Source organism: Dipodomys merriami, unplaced genomic scaffold, assembly GCF_024711535.1.
Source record: "Dipodomys merriami isolate MVZ:Mamm:240054 unplaced genomic scaffold, mDipMer1.0.p SCAF_2, whole genome shotgun sequence".
Classification (NCBI taxonomy): domain Eukaryota; kingdom Metazoa; phylum Chordata; class Mammalia; order Rodentia; family Heteromyidae; genus Dipodomys; species Dipodomys merriami.
In genome coordinates, this window is record NW_027203381.1 from 102271020 (window position 1) to 102286019 (window position 15000).

Consider the following 15000-nt stretch of genomic DNA (forward strand, 5'->3'; position numbering starts at 1 on the left):
TAACTGGGCACTGGTAATCCTGGCTACTCAGGAGGCTGAGATTTGGGAATCACAGTTCAAAGCCAGCCCAAGCAAGAAAGTCCATGAGACTGGTAATTCTGGTTTACCAGAAAACCTGAAGTGGAGCTGTGGCTCAAGGTAGTAGAGGAGCAAAAGAGCTCAGGGACAGTGTAGAAGCCCTGAGTTTAAGCACTATGACCAAAGAGATAAATAAATAAATAGGTTTATCTTAGGTCATTGACTTTCATTTGCTTTCCAATGTTTGGTTGAAGATCTAAGGCCCATCTTTCTATCTAGCCATGGCCTGCTTTCTCAGAGACTCAGGTAAGGTACCAGGCAAGGTACCAGGAGGAGGAGATTCCTAGTCAAGTTGGCTTTTTAATAGAAGACTAATTCTTAAAGTAAACAATTCATTAATCTATTCATCTTTTAATCGCATTAATAACCCTATAGCCAGGCACCAGTAGCTCACACCTGTAATCCTAGCTACTCAGGAGGCTGAGATCTGAGGATCTCGGTTTAAAGCCAGCCCGGGCAGGAAAGTCCCTAAGACTCTTTTCTCCAATAAACCACTAGAAAACTAGAAGTGGCACTGTGGCTCAAGCGGTAGAATGCTTGCCTTGAGCTGAAGAGCTGAGGGATAGTGCCCAAGTCCAGAGTTCAAGCCCCACTACCAACAAAATAAAATAAAATAACCCTGTAATTCTATAATGCTAGCTGCTCTAGAGGCTGAGCTCTAAGAATCCCCAGCAATAAAGTCCTAGAGATTCTTATCTCCAATTAATCACCAACAAGCAAGATCCACATCTTGCTGTGGCTCAAATGGTAGAGTGCTAACCTTGAGCACAAAAACTCAAGGACAGTGCTATGGCACTGAGTTCAAGTCACAGGACCAATGTGCTTGCACACATGCACACACACACACACACACACACACACACACACACACACACACACACACACACACATACAGGAATTTTTTAAAAATCTATTCATGCAAAGAAAATCATAATCAGTTTTTATAGCTCCTCCTTGTCTTCTTAGTATTGCCCAATTTTTATTAAATTTCAATATGAGTTTTGAAGAGGACAAACTGTATTCAAAGCATTCACTAAACCAATAGAACTTTGAAATGAACTTTGAAAATACATTTGACCCCACTTTTAAGGGGTCATTTGTAAGGGAAAATGGAAAGACTTGGAAAAAATCATATTAAGTGAAGTAAGCCAGACCCAAAGAAACATAGATCCCGTGGTTTCCCTCATTTGTAATAAGTAGTATATGCCTAGGATAGTCCTAGCAATGGTTCACAATTGCCCAATGTACATATGACCATATAAAATTATGTTAATCAAAATGATCTCCACAAAATGGAAAAACGAGGGGTTTTGTTGTTGTTTTTCTTTTTTTTTTAGGTGTACTGTTTTCAGTTATTTCTTTTGTCTTTCAATATTTTCTCCTCTGGTTTATTACCAGGGGTCAATATTTCTGATTTTAGTATCTTGTATATATGTTTATCCCATTTGGGGAAGAGAAGAATCACAGAAACAGTGGAACAAAGGTGAACCAATGCATCAGCAATACTCAGTAGACAATATGTGGGAAATAAACTTGGTGGGGAAGTGTGGGGGAGGGAAGACGGGAGAAAAAAATGAGAGTAAAGGAGGGAGGGGTAACAATGTATGCCCAAAGAAAAAGGTACTCATTACCTTACTAATGTAACTGTAACCCTTCTGTACAGAACCTTTACAATACAACAAAAAAAATAAAAATAATACAAATGATTTATAGTAGAATTTTTAACCAGACCTGTTACAAATTTTAATTTCACATATACAATGCCATTTTGATATCTTGATATTTTTAATCAATGTATTCTTCCACATGATAAATAGCAGTGTGTATTTAACTAAACTGATGTTTCATGTTCCAAATTATATAACACTTTCTGTATGTAATAAAACAGTGAAGTCTTATTTTTTGAAAACAAACATTTATGTGATATTTATGTGTTCCTTTATGGGTCACAATTTTCATCTAACCTTATGTGGCACTCCTACTCAAATTGGAAGGTAGAATAGATATGAATTACATTGGAAAGATAAAGAAACCATAAACAAAGATAATGGATGAAATACCAGAAGTGCTCAAGCTGGTTTGCCTTCTAAGTGAGTCTTAAAGGCAGGTCTCCATTCTAAAATATTTGCTGTCTTCCTCCTATTGTATTTTATCTACCAGTCTCTAAGTGTCTTTGTTACAATAAGAAAAGCCAAGGAGATTTTCCTGACATTGACTTTCAGCTTCATCAAATGTTTCTTTCCAGACATGCAGATATGCAGAGCAATATGGGAAGAGCAATTATGAGAAACTGATATGTTTAAATGAACAGAGTACTAAATTTTTTGATGATCTATACAGACAAGCATCAAACAACATGGGAATTTAGTTGAACATATCTTACTTAGCAGAAATATAAATTCTTAATGAAAGGATAAATAAAATATGATTGTTTATACATATATAGATAATTCTCATTTTTACACCTTCTTTCCCCACATATATATACATACATACACATATGTACATATATGTGTGTATACATATAGTCTATATACACACATATATATGTATACACATATGTATACATATAGCATATACATGCATATATGTACATATGTGTATATATGTATATACACATGTATATATACACATGCATATGTATATATGTATATATGCATGTATAAACATACATACTATATGTAAGTGTATACATAAACATATACATACACATGTATATATACATGACATAGACTAGCAGTTTATTTTTAACATAAAATTATTATTTCTTTTGTTTACATTAGAATGTTCTTCCTCTTTACTTAATAAAATCATTTCTTCATCAGCTTTCTAAATAAATCCATAAGATTTCAAAGTCATTTTTTCTTCCTCACAGTTATCATATCAATGTACCTCAAATCATCTACCCACAGAAACTGAATGACCACCTGATATTTAAAATGAAATAAGAGAAAAGTAGCATAAAAGTGTGCTATTGAAAAATATATAAATACACACATACACGAGATGAAATCATTTTCTCTGAGTAAAAAATTCACTGAAATGACTAATTCTGAAAGCCATTCATACAAATAGTTATTGGTCACCTCAACCAAGAAATTTATGGACAATGAGAGACCTTGTGACAGCAATAGAACTTTCTCTTAGCAAAATGTACATATTTGTAGTAGTTGTGTGTTGTAGTAGTTGCTTAACTTGTAACAAAGCTTAACAGACAGGTGCAAACAGTTAAATCCTCTTTTGTAACCCAGAACACATTGTTGAGTATGGATTTCTGGTACACATAAAAAAGAACATGACCTGTACAATGATAAGGTTAGGTAACTCATGCAGATGGGTTCTGATAATAAAGGTGAAGTAAAAGTGAAAAAAATACATATTTTCAACATTTGTGTCTAATTTCAAGAAAGCCCTAGGATGTAGTTGAAACCTATTTATATTCCACAGGAATAAACCCCTGAAAATGATAAGATGACTTCCTTTTGTTTGGGTGGCTGAACTGTGAAGTAAATTAAGTACAATTCTGGCAATAAATAAGACCACCCAAGGAATTGTTCATTTTCTTTTCTGTTATCTAAGAATCTCCAACATGCACATGAATGTTAAAAGACCAATTGTGTCTAAAACCTATAATTAATTCACGTAGGGATGTATAAGCCAGTCAGAGTAAAATGCCTTACCTTGTTTTCATTTCCATAAATCTGATGAAAATGAATGCAAGAGCTTAGTGGCAAGTGTAAATCTATTTTTTGTTCTTTTCAGAGAGAAGTTTTTTTCCAAATGTGATGAATTCCTCCCTCTTACTATAATATATTCACAAATGGAAGCTCATGAAATTCATAATATCTATAGTACTTCAAATATTGAAGGCTATCATTTTTCTCTCAAGATTTTTATCATAAGCCTCTCTCCATTTTCTATTTATAGGAAGTTGGTATTATCTTTATATACCTAGAATAGTTTTGTTGTGTCTATGTGCATGAGTTAGTAATAATTGTCTCTCTTTCCCTCCTACCTGTGAAGGTCAGTTTTATGGCTGACCTAAACTGGACACAGATGCTCAGATATTTGTTCAAAAACTATTCTGTTCTGTCTAAGGAAAGTGATTCTGGCTGATACTAATATTTGAAGTACTAGAATGAATAAAGCTGTTGCCCCTTGTCTAATCCATTGAAAGGCAAAGAACAACAAAAAAAAGAACAACAAAACAAAGAAGTACTTTGTATTTTCATTAAATCCTGCTACATCTATTTCCTCAACTTCTTTTCACACGGTTCCCTGTAATTCGAATATATTTTTCAATAGTCTTGGACAGAGTTATGCCTGGTTTTTGAAGGAACAAATGGGGCTGTGACTTTTTTTTTTAATTTAATTTAATTTTATTTGTGAACATACTGTACAGAGGAGTTACAATTACATGGGCAGGATAATGCGTACATTTCTTACCAAGCATTGCAGCCTCCTCCTTTGTTTACCCTTCACATCCCTTCCCAGCCTCCCCCCTCCCCCCCAATCCCAATCCCAATCCTTCTGCTTCCCCCCCTTCCCCCCCCCTCCCCCCGCACCGACGTTGTAAAGCTCGTTTTGGACATGACAACTAATGTTTTTTTCTTTTATGCATGTGTTTCTAACGCATTTATAAGATTATCTCTTTGTTGCTTTGTGACTTTTCTTTTGAATCATTTTTGCAAAGCAAGAAATAATCTATTTTTTGATGTCTGGGATATGTATGTGTATTTGGATTTTACCAATTTTCTAAATAACACTCATTTTTTTCCCCATTATATAGTTCAACTCACACAATTCTTGCTAAAAGACAAATAATGCAAGTTTGATATTATAACTAAACTGTTTGTTCATTGACCTTCTTATTCTCATAATTCCAACTCTAAAGCATTAATCTGGGGAAAAAAGAGAAGCAAAGAAACAAAATAAGAACCCCAATACAATTGTGAATTTGAAAAGATCCTTGTGTTTCCAAAAAATTAGCTGTGTAACTCTGCAACTTACAACATGTAATATTGAGGAAGAAGACATCCTAGTTTCAAGCATGAATTACTGATAGGATATAGATGATGGACACATTTGGAGAGCAGGCAATGAAGGGATAAGATTTGAGACTTGACTTTACCTTTTACTATGAGTAACTTCAAAAATTTTAAATTTGACTCTAGCTCCACTTTACTGAGTGAAGATAATAACAAGAGAGCTTGGAAATTAAATAGCTGAATAAAATAAACCAAACAAAATACTGCCTAGTTTCTAGTAACCTAGCAATTACTTTTCTGAAACTATATATTTAATTTTGCTTACACAAAATCTAGAAAGTGATAGTTGGTCGTAATTTATATTATTTATTATGCTCCTGTGCTTTAATACAGCCATAAAAATAGGATTGGAATCTTTCCTTCTTTAAACTTAAACTAGTCATAGTTGTATTACTGCACTTCAGTTTTATTTATATTCTCCCAAATTGAGGTTTTTGTTGAGGCTTACTTATTTTGATTAAGAAATGACAAATGAAGAAAAGAGAAGGAATCCAATGTATTTACTTGTAGATTTATAGGTACATTCTAGTTACCACAAATGAGGAGAAAACTGCAGCCTAGGGCCCTGGCTTACTTCACTTAATATACTTTTTTCCACGCTTAATGGTGCAATACTATTCTTTTTGATGGCTGAGTAGAAGATTAAATTGTGTGTGTGTGAGTGTGTGTGTGTGTGTGTGTGTGTGTGTGTGTGTAAGTGTGTATCATTTTTTCTTTGTCAGTTGTTGGGCCTGAACGGTTGGCCTGGGTGCTGTCCCTCAGCAATTCAGCTCAAGGCTAGTGCTCTACCACTTGAGCCATAATACCACTTCCGACTTTTTTCTGTTCATGTGGTGCTGAGGAATCAAACCCAGGGCCTCATTCATGGGAGGCAAACACTCTTATCATTGACCCACCTTTCCAGCTGTTATCTTGATCCATTCAAGGGACATCTAGGTTGATTCCATATCTTGGCTATGGTAAACAATGCTACAATTAACATGGTTGTGCTGGTGGCTTTAGTGTGGCCTGTTTTGTGGTCCAATGAATAAATACCCAAGAGTGGATTGCTGTTTCATAGGGAAGCTCTATGTTTATTCATTGAAGGAAACTTCATACTGCTTTCCAGAATGACTGAACAAATTTACATCCCCACCAACATTGTGAGTTTCCTATTGAACACATCCCCTCCAGCATTTGTTATTGTTAATTTCCTGATAATGGCCATTCTAACTGGAGTGAGATGGAATCTCCATGTTGTTTTGATTTACATTTCTTCATATGTCTATTGGCCATTAGTTTTCTTCCTCTGAGAAGTCTCTTTTTAAGTATTTATTCTCTCTTTAAGTATTTAGTTTTTGAAGGTTTATTTTTGGGAGTTTAAATCTACAACTAAACACACTGAAAGATGTGTGTGTGTGTGTGTGTGTGTGTGTGTTCGCACGTGCGTGCACACACTGGGACATGATAAATTATATAGCACTCTAGACATTCACACACTGAGGCCAAAGGAGGATATATATTGAAGTGGTTGACAAAGACTCAATATTGATGTTCATATGATCATATAAAACAATATTCTAGGGCTGGGAAGATGGCTCAGTGGTAGAGTGCTTGCCTTGCATGCATGAGGCCCTTGGTTCAATTCCTTAGTACCACGTAAGGAGAAAAATCCAGAAGTGGCACTGTGGCTCATGAGGTAGATTGCTATCCTTAAGCTGAAGAGCTGAGGGACAGTGCCCAGGCCCACAGTTCGGGCTACACGACTGACAGATAAAGAAAAGAAAAGAAAAGAAAAGGTAAACAACAATATTCTATGAAATGAACTCTAAGTAAAAGAAATGAGACATTTTTAGTTGCCATTGTTACGGTTTTTGTTCTTTTCCTTTTGTCTTATTTGTTATTTTGTTTGTATTTGGGAAGGGAGGGGACACAGAAAAGGTGGAATAAGGGTGAACAAATACAACAATGGTACTCACTAGACACTATGTCAAAAATGAACTGTATATCTTGTGAATGGGGATGGGAGGGAAAAACTGAGAGAGAGCTATGGAACAGGAGACATAGCTCAAAAATAATTGTACCCATTATTTATTACCTGATTATTGTAACTGAAACCCCTCTGTATATCAACTCTACAATAACAATTTTAAAAAGAAAAATGTAATGATACCTTGATCTTGAACTTCCCAGCTTTTAGAATGTTGCAAATAACTCTCTGTTCTTAGGTCATTTAGTCTATACTATTTTCTTATATACCAAGTCAAATTAAAATATTTGACATTTGACTTATAGTATAGAAATCCAATAAATATTTGTTCAGTTCCTATTAAAAATCCAATGTATGTCTTACAACAATAAGAGTAAGGGAAGGAAGGAGTAGGAGAGGGATGGGTGAGAATATTGGAAGGGGGGGCATTAATCAAAATACATTGTATTCATAAACTGCTTAGTTAAATGGCACTCCTTTGTAAAACTACTTAAAGATAATAACAACAATAATAATAATAATTCAAATAAATGGCAGCTGATGCAGGTAAAAAATCTTCTAAATTAGAGTCTAAATCAACTGTAGCCCATACCCATTAATATTATGGAACAAAAATAAAAATAATACACTAATTTGGAGATTTATTCAGGCTTACTGAGCAAACCTATTAGAATGAAAACGAATGAGGCCCACATATAGCAATATACTCCTTAATAATCATGAAAAAGCATTAAAACAATGTTTCTTTTCTAACATGCTCTTATGTCTTGGGACCACGTGTGGCTCATCCTTGATAGAATGTGGCCATTTTGATAAGCTCTAAGGGGAATTTGGAAATGAAATTTCTTAATGTTTCATCTGACTTTTTGTTCAGTACAAGTTAAGTGATAATAAATGATACCAGGTAATTTTGCTACAAAAAATGCTTCTGGGATGGAATATTTTTTGTAACTTGAAGATGTAGTCTAAAGTCTTTATAACTCCTTTTTACTTTGCAGGTGTTAAAGGGTGGAAGAGACTCTGAGAGGTCATCATCTGCCTCAAGGCAGATTACTCAAATCCTCCTAGAGGAAAATTAAGAAGAATTGAAAAAAAATGCAGAACCATCCTGCTCACTTAAACTACCGATCTACACACAACTTAACATGCAAAGGTAAGTTTTAAATGCAGAAAGCAGTTCTCAGTAGAAAAAAAATGTAGGATTCATATTTAATGCCTATTTTTATCATGATCATCAATAGATTCCACTCATTTTTTTCAATCAAAACTTTCTAATTTAAGTTTCCATATTTCTTTTACCATAGTTGTTATTCTTTTGAGTGAATGTTTGTACCTGGAGATTTTCCTTTTAACAAAGAAAGGAAAACATTACTTAGTAATAAGGAAAAACAAAGGCTTCAATATGCAAAGCATATTGTAATCAAAGTAAATAATGATATCTAAAGGAATGTTTGATTGTGGTAACCCAATGAGAAAAGAACTGCTTCCTATTAGCTTTACCAGCAGGGTTTGTTATCATTTGAGTACACGCTCTAATACACTTAGTGTTTTGTGCTACATTTAACAAGATTAAGTGAACACACACTGTTTCACTCAAATCTTCATCGGAAATCAGAGGCAAGCCTCATTTCTTGCCCAACTATTCTCCTGTGGTCATTCTTAGAGAGAATTCCATATAAGTAAATCTGTTTTTACAGGTGTTTCATTGATCAATGAAAGGACTTTTCTTTCTTTATAGAACTTCATTATAGAACTTTAAATCTTTGCAAATTCTGACAAATTAGAGATCAGAGAAGTGCTATCAGGGACCACAACTTGTAACACAAGAAAACAGTACTGTTATCGCAAAAAGCTTTAACTGAAAATAAAAGGGCTAGATTATTGCAAATAAGGGAAACCATGGGACCTAAGTTTCTTTGGGCCTGGCTTACCTCACTTATTATAATTTTTTCCAAGTCTTTCCATTTCCTAACAAAAGGGGCAATGTCATTCTTTCTGATGGAGGTATAGAATTCCATTGTGCATATATACCACATTTCTTGATCCATTCATCTACTGAGGGACATCTGGGTTGGTTCCATATCTTAGCTATGGTAAATAATGCTGTAATAAACATAGTCATGCTGATAGCTTTAGTGTGGCCTTGTTTATGATCATTTGGGTAAATGCCAAAAATTGGGATTGCTGGGTCACAGGGGAGCTCTATGTGGAGTCTTTTGAGGAATCTCCATACTGCTTTCCAAAGTGGTTGAACAAGTTTACACTCCCACCAACAATGCAGTAAGGTTCCCTTCTTTGCAATAACTAGTATATGTCTGAGTCAAGCAGAAAAGATCAGATAAGTTGATGTTAGGGAAATGAACCCTAAGGTATGTATTCAAATGTTTTTTTTCTTTCAGGTGATTGTTTCTAACACATTTATAAGATTATTTCTTTGTTGTTTTGTATGTCCCTCCTCCATGGTATAACCCCTGCTTTCACTGTATTTGAGGTTGGTATAATTTGTGAAGGGAAGGGAAAAGACAAATCATTTAAATAGGGATACAGGTGGATCCATTGCAATAATGAGATGTACAAGTTGTTACGTGGAAAATGAACTTTACAACTTTGGTGGGGGAGGGAGGAGGGTTGGGTATGGGGTGGGGGGAGGATGGGAAGGAATGGGAAGGGGAAACAAAGGAGGAGGCTACAATGCTTGATAAGAAATGTTCTCATTATCTTGCCCATGTAATTGTAACCCCTCTGTACAGTATTTTCACAATAAAAAAAGGACTAGAATCCATGGCTCTTGTATGATTTCATTACAATGCTAAAAATAATTACATTTACAAGAAAAGCTAGGCGAGCACACAAAACATAGTCATGATATTTTGCTACAGTTTGTCTTAGTGAAAACCCATCTTGGAGTTCTGATTGCCAGAACTATATACTAACAAATATACATAATTAATTCCATCAAATTTATAGGAATTTAATCTAGCAACAATATAGGACTAACACTAAATATGAGGGCTTTGTATTTTCTTCAAAATGATTTTAAAAATGGGGGGGGGGCTGGGATGTTGGAAAAGTGCTTGCCTCACATGCATGAGGCCCTGGGTTCGATTCCTCAGCACCACATAAACAGAAAAGGCCGGTAGTGGCGTTGTGGTTCAAATGGTAAAATGCTAGCCATGAGCTGAAGAGCTGAGGGTGGGTGCCCAGGCCCAGAGTTCAAGCCCCAAAACTGACAAAAAACAAAATTAAAAAAAAAAAAACATACTCCAGTTACTCTCTATGAGAACCTACTCAGTATGTTTCCATGCGGACTTGCTTTATTCCTTCCAATTTGCAGATTTGAAGGACATCTTACAACAAGGACTTTGCAGAAGTGATGCAAATAGGTTAAATCGTGAGCTGACTTGCTTCTGGTATAGCTCAGATTTCTCTACAAATTTTACCCACGAATTTATTTCTAGATTTATTAGTTGTTCACCTCATACCCTCTTTCCCTTACTATTTATTTTTCTCTGAACAACTCATTTTATTATTCTACATTGCATGAGATATTTTCCAATGCTTATGAATCCTTTATGGGTTAGAAATACATAAATAAAAATAAGACACTTTTGAGTGCAGCACACACACATGCAATACATGCAGATGGACATACTATCTGTTTCTGCATGCTGATATGTCAGTTACAGTTTAGGCATTGTCTTACCTTTCCACCCATAGATTTGGCTCAACAAACTCACAAGGGTCAGAGGTGAAGAAGGGCTATATTTCTATAATTCCAACACTAACAATTTTTCAAGTTTTTTTGCCCTTCATTTCATTTTTAGTTTCTGAATATCTTTTTTCTTTTTCTGGTATTGGGTTTTGAACTCGGGACCTGGGTGCTATCATTTGGCTTTCATGCACAATGCATGAGCCACAGCTTCACTTCTGGCTTCTTAGTAGTTAGGCAGAGATAAGAGTCTCACTGACTTCCCTGCCCAGGTCAAACCAGGATCCTCAGATCTCAACCTCCTGAGTAGGTAGGATAACAGGAATGAGCCACGGATGTCTGGTTGGTTAAACACCTTTTACTCAAAGCCATTTACATCAGCAAAAATTTTTAGATAAAAAGCATAATCTTGTAAGACAAGAGGAGTTACCAGAATCAAAATATACTGAAATGGCAGGGTGTCATGGGGCACACCTGTAATCTTAGCTATTCAGGAGGCTGCCTTCTGAGGACTGGGGTTGGAAACCAGCCCAGACAGGAACATACATGAGATTCTTATCTCCAATTAGCCACTGGAAGTATTGCTGCATCTCAAAGTGTTCAGAGCACTAGCCTTAAGTGAAAAACTCAGAGACCTCGTCCAGGTCGTGAGTTCAAGCCCTATGAAAGACAAAAAGAAGATACTGAAAAAGTGATTGTGTTCCATTTTATGACATTGTCAACTTCACAGATTAAGGATGATCAAAGAAGTAGCTGCCAACAACACTGACAAAGTATTCATCCTGATTAATGTGTATAAGAACTGAAACTCAAAACACATGGACTTATTTTTAAGATTCTTAAGGTGGCAAATGGCAAAGTTCACATGCATTTCTTCCATTATAGTGACTTTCAATGTGAGTTATTTAGTACCAACAAAATAATAGATTCCTATTTGAAACTTTAAATTTTAACATGTATTGTTAGTACTGCAGTTTGAACTCAAGACCTCACTATTGCTAGACAGGTACTATACCCATTGAGTCATACCTATATCCTTGCTTTTTACTATTCATTTTTAGAGGTATGGTCTACTGAGCTTTTCTTTCCAGGGTAGCTTCAAAACATGAGCCTCAGATATCGCCTCCTAAGTAGCTAGGATCACAGGCAAGGGCCAGGGCACATAAATTTCATCCAAGTGTTCTTGCTCCCTGTGATTTCATATTCATCTGAGTAGAGACAGAGCAATTGTCTCCATGAAGCCTAAAATGACTATAAGAAAATCCCTTAGATTGTTTGTGGCCATGTGAAAAATCACAATACTCTACCATCTTTGCATGTTTTCTTAGAAGAACTCAGAGGTTCCATTTAGTGTCAACGGAAACACAATGTACAAGCAACTGAGTTGCAGAGTGGGTTTGCCAGTTTTCTGTATTAGCATTGGTGAGTAGAGAGAACAGAAGCCATAGTCATATGGGAAATAGAGATAAAAAGTACATGAATCATTATTAATAGCTCACTATGATTTCCTAAGTTATGTCAGACACACAGGTCTATGTAAATCAACTCTGAAAGATTTCAAGGTTGACATTTTTGTTTTGAAAACTAAAATTCAGCGACTTTACACAGCAGGTACTCAAACAAGACTAAGTCTATTTTCATTGAAATAGGTAACTATAATATACTCTTGATATTTGTGTGTTCCAAACAAATTCTTATTAATGCAACATCGCCATGGGGTAGGATGCATAGAATTTCATTATGTTGGGTTCATGATTCTTTTACCCTTATAGATTTGTCCCACTTCCACTAAAGACATGTCACCTTTCACCAATCCTAAAATATTCATTTAGGATATCTTTTATCTTGTCTGGGTGGCGCCATTTACTTTGGTGCCTTTTTCCTGCCTTTTTTATGTTCATATATTCATATTTTCACAAATATGAAGAGGCTATAGAAACACTAAGCAGATCACACAGCAATTTCAACACAACTACAGATAACACGAGACTGGTTGGGCTAAACAATTACATTCAAGAAAATTTACTATTTCTCTTTAAGATGTGTGTGTGTGTGTGTGTGTGTGTGTGTGTGTGTGTGTGTGTGTGTGTGTGTTACAAAGGTTTGACTTGCTTGCTGAATTAATCTCTAATACTTGAGCCACATACAACTTGAGCCAAATCTCCAGCCCTACTTTTTCCTTGTTATTTTGGAGATGGTATTTCACAAACTTTTCTGCCTATGCTTGCCTTAAACTCTTACTCTTTAGATTACAGCCTTTTGAGAAGTTAGGATTACATCAATGAGCACCTGGTGCCCATTATGAAATTTTTAAATTAATTTTTGACTATGCTTGGTCAAACCATCATGCAATTAATTGACACATATGATGAGCTTGAAACAAGATGAACTTTGTTAGCACTATGAATTTATTGTTTCATATTTTTTCTGTCTTGTATTTTTCTGTCTTTGTATTTTTCTAAATTTGCTGAAAACACTTAATGAGTTCGAAGTCAGAGGATTTATGTAACACACTTGTTTATTTGTCAAAAATAATATTTTCAGGGAGAAGTATACATTTTATATGAACATACGAACTAAATTTGGTTATTCTGGTTTGAATTTGAAAAAAAATGAAAACTTAAAATATGTTAAAGTTCCCTGACTATTTCAGGTGAATATACAATAAACAATTTTGGTTTTTACTTAAGGACATATTGAATTTTTGGAGCAAAATAATAGAGAAAAAAGTGGACTAAAGATAGTTATTTGGTATGGTTTTAATATTTTTGATTTATGGGTAGGCATCATCATTGAGTCACATTTGGATTGATGATCACCAAATGAATAATGAGTAATCCCTACCCCATGCATTTTATGTCTGTAATCTGAACTTTGGAAATAGTAGGATTTTGGTTCAGTCATGTTTGAAGCGTTGGTAAATTGTCAAAGAAATTCAAGCAACAGTGACTATCCACATCTGTAGACAGCCTCCCACTGTTCTAGTCTGATTTTTTTAGGGTGTGGTTTGCAGAAATTCTAGGTCTCAGTTCAGTTGCTCCTTAGCTACTCACTTCTGCTTTTTATGTATTTTTGAGTGATTTCCATGTGCCCCATTATGACAGTGCAGGGAACAAGAATGGAAACATTAAACACAAGATCTCCTCAGAAGTACCTGGAAATCAGAAGGTAATTGAAGAAGTACATGGATCGCTAAATATTGAAACTATAAGAGCTGTTTAATAGTGTGTTCTTCCCACTTGTAGACACTGTTAGTTGCTTTAATTTTGTTGCTTGAATGCCTATTTTGCTCAGAACATGAAAGAACCATAATTTTTCTAATCTGATGACAATAATCTTTTTCCTCCCTGAAGGAGAGTTGATTTTTTTTCATGTTTATTTCTAATTTAAGGATGCCTTATAAGGCTTATTGTCCATGCATAGGATATAAGGAAATATCAGTGGGGGCTGGTGTACTCCCTTTTGGTTCAGTTTCCTTCCTTGCATACAGATATGAGTAGATAGCTACTAGTAAGTGAAAGTAAATCAGCTCTGTGTGTGTATGTGTGTATGTGTGTGTTTCCATATACATATAATTATTCATTTTAGTTGAAAAAATATACTGCTCATTTAATTTAGGAAATCACAGCAGTAAAGACTGTATGATGTTTGTCCATTGTAATAACACCATCTAAGTCTTATTTTCATGTGTAAAAGTTTCTAGGATTTCTGTCACACAACCTGAATTTGTGTTGCTTTTGTCTACGTATGACTGGCTTTGAATAGCATATAAGGAAAAACTTAAGACACCACTGAATATATATTAAAGAACCATTTCTCAATTTCCTTTCCAAAATTGATGCCATCAGATCTTCATTGTATTTTATTTTTCAATCTTCAGTGTAAAGATTGTATTTCAGTGTAATTTATTTCCTAACAACTTGCACCTAAATTTTTCTCAGGTTTTCTTCAATAAAGGCATTTGTTTCTGATATTTTTCATTCCATACATATCAGATATGTAAGCATAAGAAAGTCTTGCAACTAAAATATATCAAAATGATCTGAAGGAAAATGCTTAAGATATGAAAATGCTCTAGCGTTAGGACATGGATTAAGAAATATATTCCATTCATAAATGTCAAGTAGAGTAAGCCAGGTGATGATAGCTAATCCTAGCTACTCAGGATGCTGAGATCTGAGGATCATCATTCAAAG

General features: G+C 35.0%; 1 protein-coding gene and 1 non-coding gene across 2 annotated transcripts in view; one reads left to right on the forward strand and one right to left on the reverse strand.

Moving 5' to 3' along the window:
• Positions 1-15000, reverse strand: part of Robo2 (roundabout guidance receptor 2) — a 1450478-nt gene that overhangs the window by 1283707 nt on the left and 151771 nt on the right. The gene's annotated exons all lie outside the window — the stretch shown is intronic.
• Positions 3244-3376, forward strand: LOC138832703 (small nucleolar RNA SNORA40). Its single transcript, XR_011373644.1, has one exon. It is a non-coding gene; the product is annotated as a small nucleolar RNA SNORA40 (small nucleolar RNA).